At 43.6% G+C, this 10,434-nt stretch overlaps 1 non-coding gene across 1 annotated transcript; it reads left to right on the top strand.

Annotated features, from left to right (window-relative positions):
- The first annotated feature begins 451 nt into the window (after window positions 1–451).
- Window positions 452–526, top strand: Trnas-cga (transfer RNA serine (anticodon CGA)). The gene has a single exon. It is a non-coding gene; the product is annotated as a tRNA-Ser (tRNA).
- Window positions 527–10,434: the final 9,908 nt, after the last annotated feature.

Genomic DNA, 10,434 nt, shown 5'->3' with positions numbered 1-10,434 from the left:
AGCAGTAATCACACCAATCTTTAAACATGGAAACAGAAAAGATTGTAACAGCTACAGAGTTATCTCTTTGATCAGCGTTGTGGGTAAAATCTTCTCAGGTATTGTTGAAAGGAAAGTGCGAGTATTAGTTGAGGACAAATTGGATGAAAATCAGTGTGGATTTAGGCTTCTTAGAGGTTGAAACTTCCTGGCAGATTAAAACTGTGTGCCTGACCGAGACTCGAACTCGGGACCTTTGCCTTTCGCGGGCAAGTGCTCTACCAACTGAGCTACCGAAGCACGACTCACGCCCGGTACTCACAGCTTTACTTCTGCCAGTACCTCGACTCCTACCTTCCAAACTTTACAGAAGCTCTCCTGCGAACCTTCTCCAGGAGAGCTTCTGTAAAGTTTGGAAGGTAGGAGTCGAGGTACTGGCAGAAGTAAAGCTGTGAGTACCGGGCGTGAGTCGTGCTTCGGTAGCTCAGTTGGTAGAGCATTTGCACGCGAAATGCAAAGGTCCCGAGTTCGAGTCTCGGTCGGGCACACATTTTAATCTGCCAGGAAGTTTCGTATCAGCGCACACTCCGCTGCAGAGTGAAAATCTCATTCTTAGAGGTTGTCAGGACCAGATATTTAGCTTATGGCAAATAATAGAGAAGTGTTACGAGTGGAATAGGGAATTGTATCTATGTTTTATAGATCTAGAAAAGGCATATGACCGGGTTCCTAGGAGGAAGTTATTGTCTGTTCTACGTGATTATGGAATAGGAGGCAAACTTTTGCAAGCAATGAAAGGTCTTTACATAGATACTCAGGCAGCAGTTAGAGTTGACGGTAAATTGAGTCCATGGTTCAGAGTAGTTTCAGGGGTAAGACAAGGCTGCAAGCTGTCTCCACTGCTGTTGATATTACACTCCTGGAAATGGAAAAAAGAACACATTGACACCGGTGTGTCAGACCCACCATACTTGCTCCGGACACTGCGAGAGGGCTGTACAAGCAATGATCACACGCACGGCACAGCGGACACACCAGGAACCGCGGTGTTGGCCGTCAAATGGCGCTAGCTGCGCAGCTTTTGTGCACCGCCGCCGTCAGTGTCAGCCAGTTTGCCGTGGCATACGGAGCTCCATCGCAGTCTTTAACACTGGTAGCATGCCGCGACAGCGTGGACGTGAACCGTATGTGCAGTTGACGGACTTTGAGCGAGGGCGTATAGTGGGCATGCGGGAGGCCGGGTGGACGTACCGCCGAATTGCTCAACACGTGGGGCTCCACAGTACATCGATGTTGTCGCCAGTGGTCGGCGGAAGGTGCACGTGCCCGTCGACCTGGGACCGGTCCGCAGCGACGCACGGATGCACGCCAAGACCGTAGGATCCTACGCAGTGCCGTAGGGGACCGCACCGCCACTTCCCAGCAAATTAGGGACACTGTTGCTCCTGGGGTATCGGCGAGGACCATTCGCAACCGTCCCCATGAAGCTGGGCTACGGTCCCGCACACCGTTAGGCCGTCTTCCGCTCACGCCCCAACATCGTGCAGCCCGCCTCCAGTGGTGTCGCGACAGGCGTGAATGGAGGGACGAATGGAGACGTGTCGTCTTCAGCGATGAGAGTCGCTTCTGCCTTGGTGCCAATGATGGTCGTATGCGTGTTTGGCGCCGTGCAGGTGAGCGCCAAAATCAGGACTGCATACGACCGAGGCACACAGGGCCAACACCCGGCATCATGGTGTGGGGAGCAATCTCCTACACTGGCCGTACACCACTGGTGATCGTCGAGGGGACACTGAATAGTGCACGGTACATCCAAACCGTCATCGAACCCATCGTTCTACCATTCCTAGACCGGCAAGGGAACTTGCTGTTCCAACAGGACAATGCACGTCCGCATGTATCCCGTGCCACCCAACGTGCTCTAGAAGGTGTAAGTCAACTACCCTGGCCAGTAAGATCTCCGGATCTGTCCCCCATTGAGCATGTTTGGGACTGGATGAAGCGTCGTCTCACGCGGTCTGCACGTCCAGCACAAACGCTGGTCCAACTGAGGCGCCAGGTGGAAATGGCATGGCAAGCTGTTCCACAGGACTACATCCAGCATCTCTACGATCGTCTCCATGGGAGAATAGCAGCCTGCATTGCTGCGAAAGGTGGATATACACTGTACTAGTGCCGACATTGTGCATGCTCTGTTGCCTGTGTCTATGTGCCTGTGGTTCTGTCAGTGTGATCATGTGATGTATCTGATCCCAGGAATGTGTCAATAAAGTTTCCCCTTCCTGGGACGATGAATTCACGGTGTTCTTATTTCAATTTCCAGGAGTGTATTTATGGATCATATGCTGAAAACAATAGACTGGCTGGGTGAGATTAAGATAGGTGAACACAAAATAAGCAGTCTCCCATATGCGGATGACTTAGTTGTGGTGGAAGATTCTATTGAAAGTTTGCAAAGTAATATTTCAGAGGTAGATCAGAAATGTAAGGACTATGGTATAAAGATTAGCATCTCCAAAACAAAAGTAATGTCAGTGGGAAAGAGATATAAACGGATTGAGTGCCAAATAGGAGGAACAAAGTTGCGAACAGGTGGACTGCTTCAAGTACTTAGGATGCATATTCTCACAGGATGGCAACATAGTGAAAGAACTGGAAGCGAGGTGTAGCAAAGTTAATGCAGTGAGCGCTCAGCTACGATCTACTCTCTTCTGCAAGAAGGAAGTCAGTACCAAGACTAAGTTATCTGTGCACCGTTCAATCTTTCGACCAACTTTGTTGTATGGGAGCGAAATCTGGGTGGATTCAGGTTACCTTATCAATAAGGTTGAGGTTACGGATATGAAAGTAGCAAGGATGATTGCAGGTACTAGTAGATGGGAACAATGGCAGGAGGGTGTGCACAATGAGGAAATCAAAGAAAAACTGGGAATGAACTCTACAGATGTAGCAGTCAGGCTTAGATGGTGGGGTCATGTTACACGCATGGGAGAAGCAAGGTTACCCAAGAGACTCATGGGTTCTGCAGTAGAGGGTAGGAGGAGCCGGGGTAGACCAAGGAGAAGGTACTTGGATTCAGTTAAGAATGATTTTGAAGTAATAGGCTTAACACCGGAAGAGGCACCGATGTTAGCACTGAATAGGGGATCATGGAGGAATTTTATAAGCGGGACTATGCTCCAGACTGAACGCTGAAAGGCATAATCAGTCTTAAAGGATGATGATGATGATGATGATGATGATTAATAGTGAGACAGATATGTTCAATTGGACCTCAAGTTAGCTGTGATACAGAAAAATTGTTCCGAAATTTAGCTTTTTCTGTCCGAAAATAATTATTTTTAATAATCGATAACAAGCTGTAAAAAAATCAGCGACAGTTTATTGGCAGACGTTTACGTTTCATTTAAATTATTCCACGAGTTGTTTCTTCTTGACTATATCGTATAAGCACGTGACACTTTTCCTTCAGATACTTCGAATGACTTTCCATGTTGTTGAGGTTGGGGATACTGGGGTACTTTTTAGCATCTTCATTCGAAATGCTGATAAATCCCTACTGGAGTTTTTAGCCTCATTCGACACCCTATGCGATACCCGTAAGCCGAAAAGCTGTTTCCTCATCGCCGTCCTACTCTTCTAACTCACTTTAATTCCCAGAGGTGAAAGATACCCAGGGATATTCTCATCTATCTAGCAATTTATTTCTGCTGGAAAGCTGTTCCAACGAAGTAGTATATTTTCTGAAGGAATATTTTGACTACGTCTGATGAAAAAGTGAACGTAATTCGGTCACATAATCTGGAATAAGAAATCCAAATAAGAAACCGAAATAAGATATACAAAAGAAATCGATGAAACGCTAATGAAGATGAAGTTTACCCTTTTCTGTTGTTTACGTGAACAAATTTAGAAATGATGAAAAATCTTGTTACGGTAAATATGTCCGTTCCAACAACTGTAGCGGGCACGGTAATTGGAGGGTGCTGTCTCGTGTCCATTCCACAAGGAGGAGTTGTTTGGATGAAAAAAATTTGCAACAAGTAGCGAGTGTATATTGTGTGACGCACTATGTTCTGCTTTTTTTTCTGCATCCAAGATGCCGAAATCCACAATGAGGGTAGAAGAACGTTTAACATTGTTAAATATTTCAGTAGTGGTGCTATTCAGGGTGGCAGTTCTGTTGTAATGTGTATCGTCTGTAAAGACTCAACTGCGCAGTCGCAGTTCGCGAAAAGCAGCAACCGAATGGAGGTAAATGTGGCAACAGTTCACTGGGCAGTTATTTACTGACGATTTACTTGCATTTTCAAGTAGAAATGATGCAGTTCGATATTTGAACCAGGCATTAAATTCATTGAAATATATAAAATTGCTTCTGTAACATTAGGAAACACACATGAGAACTATTGCTGACATGACTTAGAGCTTAAACTGCACTTATTTACGAGAATTACAGACCACCAAAGTAAACAATTTATTTTCATTTCTAAATTCCTCAAAAACTCGTTTATAATATCAAAATCAAAGTCAGCCAAACATTACAGCGATTCCGCGCAATTCATCTTGCAGTTCATAACGTTGTCAGTCTCTGCTGTCACATGGTGTAAGCTTCATTACACTTCGGTGAAATAGTTCACTGAACAGTAATAATACATATTCGTGTAGATAAGAATCGAGGGTTATTATGCCTCCAAAAGATTATAGCGATTCCTTGCTAGGGTATTAACTTTATCTTGCAGTACGAAAGTTTGACATCATCTGCTGATAAGACCGAACGTTACAGTAACAACGCCAGCTTAGGCCTGCATTTTATAGTAATTGCCAGTTAATATAATGTATTATATTTTTCTGGTGTAGAACATGATGCATTTACCTTATTCGTAGTTACGGTGAAATGTTGCTAAAAAAACATGGAAATACCACTGTAATACTTGACAGATATTTCAGAGCAATTTGTGTGTGGAAATATCTAATCTGAGTGTCCCTTGTACCTTATACTGTGTGTAGGCCTAAAAAATGAAATTAATTACATTCTTTCAGCAGCTGGGAGCAATTCAGACCATCTTTTTGTTTGTGTTCTTACCTGTTTAGCATAGTATTTTAGCCAACATGTGTTTTCTGTAGTTGTAACCTTGGACAGCATAGCTTTGCTACGTTGGCTCATTTAGACCTAGCATGAAATATCAACTGTATGATTGTGTTATTTGTAACCATACTGGGATGAAAATAGCACGGGAGCACTTAATTTGAGATCTCACAATCATGTTTTAGGCAATAATTGGACGTTTGTGTAAGTGTGTGTGCGTGTGTGTGTGTGTTTATGAGTGGGGGGCGAGGGTGGGGGGCGGGGGTGGGGGGCGGGGGTGGGGGGCGGTAAACAACATTGTGACTCTTGATTTAAACACTGATTTTTTTTGTATTGCTAACGTATTTTTGCAGACTTTTAGATGGTGTATTGTCGGATGACACTTAACAAGCATCATACAACAATTTAGATTAGGAAAAATTTATTTTGTGGGACCGTTGTGCCTTACGTTACGTGCAGCAAAGAGGCTGAACCTTACACAAGCACTAGTGCTGCTTTCCCTGCAAGTTATTGCATAAACACTGCATGTGTTGTGTGTGTGTGTGTGTGTGTGTGTGTGTGTGTGTGTGTGTGTGTGTGTATGTGTGTGTGATGAGGGGAGGGGGGGAGAAGGGATATGCTTGTTTTGCTGACGTATTTTGGATGTGAAAGTACTGCAAGATGCACTGTTCAGTAATTTTTTGGATAAATAATTTTTAACTTGACACAAAAAAATATTCAAATCATTTGGATGCTACTTTTGAGCATGACCAAGATGGCTGCTTTGGGGCTAAATTGTGACTGGCTGTTTCGTTATAATGGGCTGAAAATTACTGGGATTTAACTGGCTGTTTTGTTTTAATGATTAGTAAAATGTTACTCTCTCATTGAAGAGAGAAGGGCTGAGAAAGGAGGGGAGTGGGACAGGAAGGTGGTACAAAGTACAACTGGGCTAGTTTCGTCCAATTGGATTTTTAAATTTTCCTCCACTCCCTCATCTTGCATTTTTAAATTTACCACCAGAAACATCTTGAATTTTTCGGCGAGTGCAGTGCGACAAGCAGCGGAAAGTGCTTGAATGCTCATAGATATATAACTAGCAATTGCGAATAATTGTTGCTGCCACGATGTAAATCGAAATAGACCAACTGAGAAAAGGTGACTTTCGTAATAAAGTTCCACAATGGTCTGATTATAATTATTATACTGCTTAGAGCCGCCTTATGTGTTGAGAAATATCGAGAAATGGAGTAATAGGAGATAATATCGTAGAGCTAATTTATTTGACTGTATGGCTATACGTTTACAAGATGGATGATAGATGGAGTTAATCCCCTGAATGTATATGTATTTAGAGCACTGTTCTTCTGTAGACATGAGTCATTTGCCTTCGTATTTTACAGATTTCGAAATTTTTATGTTTATATATTCCATACGAAATTTCGAAATTCCACAGGTATCGCCGTGGAGCACGAGGCATTTAAGAATTTTGCAGAAATTATGTTTATTACTTGGCAGTCGCAATAAGAGACAATACTACTGGCAACTATGACGTGGAGAACCATTGTGTGTGATTAGTACTTTGATTTCCCTAAGGCTATACAAAGAGTTAGTTGGCTGTGTGGTACATTTACTCAAAACTTTCAGTTTTCCCACCTAGTATTTATTTAGTAATCTGGCGCATAAAATGTGCCGGATAAATATGGTAATAATACTGTTGTGGTCTTACCTCATAAAGAGAAAATGAATTAAAAAATCAGTAAGAAGAATGGACAAGCATAAATCACTAATTTGTGGTTTGTAATAGGTTCATATTCGATGTTTTTTGACGTCCTAGGGCGTCAATTAGCAATACCGCCGCAACATAATTAAAAAAATGGCGCAGTAAAACGAACAACTGCAATACTAAATGTAAGAAACTGGAAGAGGAAAAAGTAGGGCTGGCTATCCCTTCTTTTCCTATAACAAAAGAATTACGACCTCAGAGATGTGTCATTGCTGTTGTGTCTGCTTCAGTTAGTGAATAATGGAAACCAGCGGAAAAATGGTCCTGATGGATCACAGAAAAGTGAATATGTTCCTCTATAGCAGATTCTGATAGAAAAGAGGGGTGTCAGCCGCCTCAATCCTCATTCCATCATCCTCACCAAATATTTTGGCAACATATGCTCTCTTTTTTAACACAGACCATTCTAAATCCTTTTACCCAGCCACTCTTTGTAGCTAAGCCCTCATACATAGCTTTCCCCTCTCACTGCCACTCTCTATATACGTCTCTTTCCCACTGTCTCTGTTTTCTCCCACTGTGTCCTCTCTCACCTGTATACTGTCTCTTTTTGTCTTTCTTTCCCACTGCCACTGCCTCCACCATACACCACTAGCTCAAAAAATTTATGGCGGCAAACTTATTTTTTTTCCTACGTGGATATGGCCGACTGAATACCATATAAACAAACACTGTCCGTACAGGCTTTGAATGCCCAACGACACTGACCGGCCGCCGTGTCATCCTCGGCCCTGAGGCGTCACCGGACCCGGATACAGAGGGGCTTGTGGTCAGCACACTGCTCTCCAGACTATTGTCAGTTTTCGTGGCGGGTGCCGCTACTTTTGAATCAAGCAACTCCTCAATTAGCCTCACAAGGACTGAGTGCTCTCCGCTCGCGAACAGCACTCGGAAGGCCCGGACAGAGACCCTGCCAAGCCTGACAGCGCTTGACTTCGGGGATCCGATGAGAACCATTGCGGCAAGGATGTTGGACGACTGAATATCATCCAGGGACGAAATCGCGACACCTGCTGTGTCATCAGACACCATTGGCAGGCCTCTGCTTACAGCAAGATTAACATCACGTTTGCCTCATGCCAAGCTACCACAGACACCACGTCACTACCAAGCAGAGCTACTCTGGCGTAAAATGGTACTCTGTTGTCTTCAGTGATGAGATTGTGTTATGTCTACATGCGAATGATTGACTCCTACGTGGATGGCGTAGATCTGGTGAGCTACCTATTCCACAGTGCATACTCCTAAGACACACAGATCCTATCCCAAGCTTTATGTTGTGGGGAGCCACGTAGAAAGCAGCCTTTCTTTGGAGGGCTCCGGACGCCATAAATAACACCAATAAAACTGAGTTAGAGCCCGCAGTCTGGCACCTCTTTATAAGAGTGGGTCCACAAAAACGTCGCCACTCGCTGTCACATTTGGTGTCTCTATAGGGTAAGGTAACCAGTGCCTGCTTCAACGGACAAGCTGCTACCCCGTGCTACTGCCATTACTTCGACAGGAAAGTGATACGCCTTTTTAGCAGGACAGTCCACGTCCCCACAGGCAACATGCTCTTTGTGGTGTACAACAGCTACCGTTGCCTCCAAGATCGCTAGATCTCTCGCCAATTCAACACGCATGGAAGATTAGCGGGAACTTAATCGGTCTCCAGGTGCCGCGACGATCGTTGCTGAACTGCAACAAAAGGCGGAAGATCCTTGGGACAACCTATCGCAGGGTGCCATTTGGCAACTTTATGATCGTTTGCATTCGAGAATCCATGCTTGCTTTGCCACCACAGGATGCTACACTGTGTATTGATGTACTATTTGGACGCTCTTTACTATGACATACCTGCTTTATTTGGTCTGAATTTGTTGCCATATACTTCCACAATTATGAACTACCTATAACCTCACTTGTCAATAAAATGACCTTGTCTTTTCATTTTGTTTCCGGCATTGTAGATCCGTTGCCGCGTTAAGGGAATCAGCAACATTGTTGACAACCCGGCGTTGCTTCACGCGTTGGTATAATACCCGTGTGGATGCTTGTCTTTCTGCAAACAAGCTATTTTCTGAACACAGTCTACGAGACGCGGCTGTACTGTTCTGCACAGCAGAGCCAACACTGTCTGCCCTCTCAGGCGCTCGTCGCGTGAGACTGTTGAGATCCTGCACGGCACTAAGTTCGACCCTCCTGAACCTACTGACTCCATATTTCCATGACAATTACGGGGTCTCGACGGACGTGAGCAGCAATACTGCGGAATGATAAACCGTTTCCCCGATAGGACACGATCCTGCCGCTATGTGTTTTGACGTGTGCTATTAGACGTTTCTTCTTCTTGTGCAAGGCATAACGTAATCTTCTCACAGACAACCAACATCCAAATGCGATTCTTGAATGACAAATTCACTTCATAAGCTTTCCTTACATACCAAACGTAGATGGCGCTATACGTGCCAACATTCACCTACAACTTGTGGTGTTTAAAAAAAATATATTTATTTTTTGATTAAATTATTATTCTCTTGTGAAGATTCAGAAATCTGTTGTGAGTTTTGCACCACTTCTTGGCGGGAAGAGCAAAGACATTCCAAAAACTTAAGTACTGTATGTGATAGTTTATATGTCACCTGAAATCGTTCGCAGAAGGCGTAGCGTTCTCAAGATTAAGAACAGAGTTCGCATTCCCACCTAATTTATTTGTGTCGTAATCATGTTCGATCACGACCGCATATGAGACATAGCAACTACCAACAAAGAAACCTAAGGGACTAGACAGAGCTGGAAATTTTCTTTGCTATACGACACCACACGTTAAAAGAAATAGGATTTAAATCACAAACAAGGTACAGTCATACTCAAAAGTATCCGAACGACCTGAATTGCATTTCGCCTGATTCGCATGCAACCGGCATAACGCAGCTGTCTAACAGGTCCTCTAATCGCTCCTTGGTACAGTCGTTTGACTATTGAAAATGGTTCCAACATGTCACCACTAGAAAACACTGCTCTGTATCGCAGTAACTCAAGATGTACAGTAATACCACGATGCTACAAATATCAGAGAACACCTTATCACAGATAAGACTGTCCTTAAGGCTTGTAAGCTCACATTTATTACAATAAATGACATATCTGAAGTGTTACCACGGCCATTATTACGTCAGATAGGTAATGCACGTAGTACGTTCGTCGTATTCATGATTTCCTCTTCAAAGTAACATGCAGTACTTATTATTTAACACAAAATGACATTAAATATTTAAGTTATCCACGAGCAGCTAGTTGAGAATATGTATGAACTTCAAATGACACGACGAAACGTCTCGTTCTGCATATGGATTCAAAGCCAGGTCAGGCAGACTAAGCAAAGATTTCGTGACTGACGCCAACTAACAGTCATTCCTGATTAGGCATACAGAGAGTGATATACCTCGATTTTAGACAGTATCAGCTAGCAAATATCAACTTTAAATTACGTAACGCAAACATTTTCAACGGACGCGAATTCCTACGCAGCATCTACTGTCCCTGTTAACGAACTACGAGAGATGTTAAATATTGCTTCTTCACAAGTAACTTACTTGAAATGCCGTGAGGCAAAGCT

The sequence above is a fragment of the Schistocerca serialis genome, chromosome 2 (genome assembly GCF_023864345.2).
Source record: "Schistocerca serialis cubense isolate TAMUIC-IGC-003099 chromosome 2, iqSchSeri2.2, whole genome shotgun sequence".
Lineage (NCBI taxonomy): Eukaryota > Metazoa > Arthropoda > Insecta > Orthoptera > Acrididae > Schistocerca > Schistocerca serialis.
Note: the sequence above shows the minus strand (reverse complement) of the source record. Positions and strands in the feature narration are given on the sequence as shown.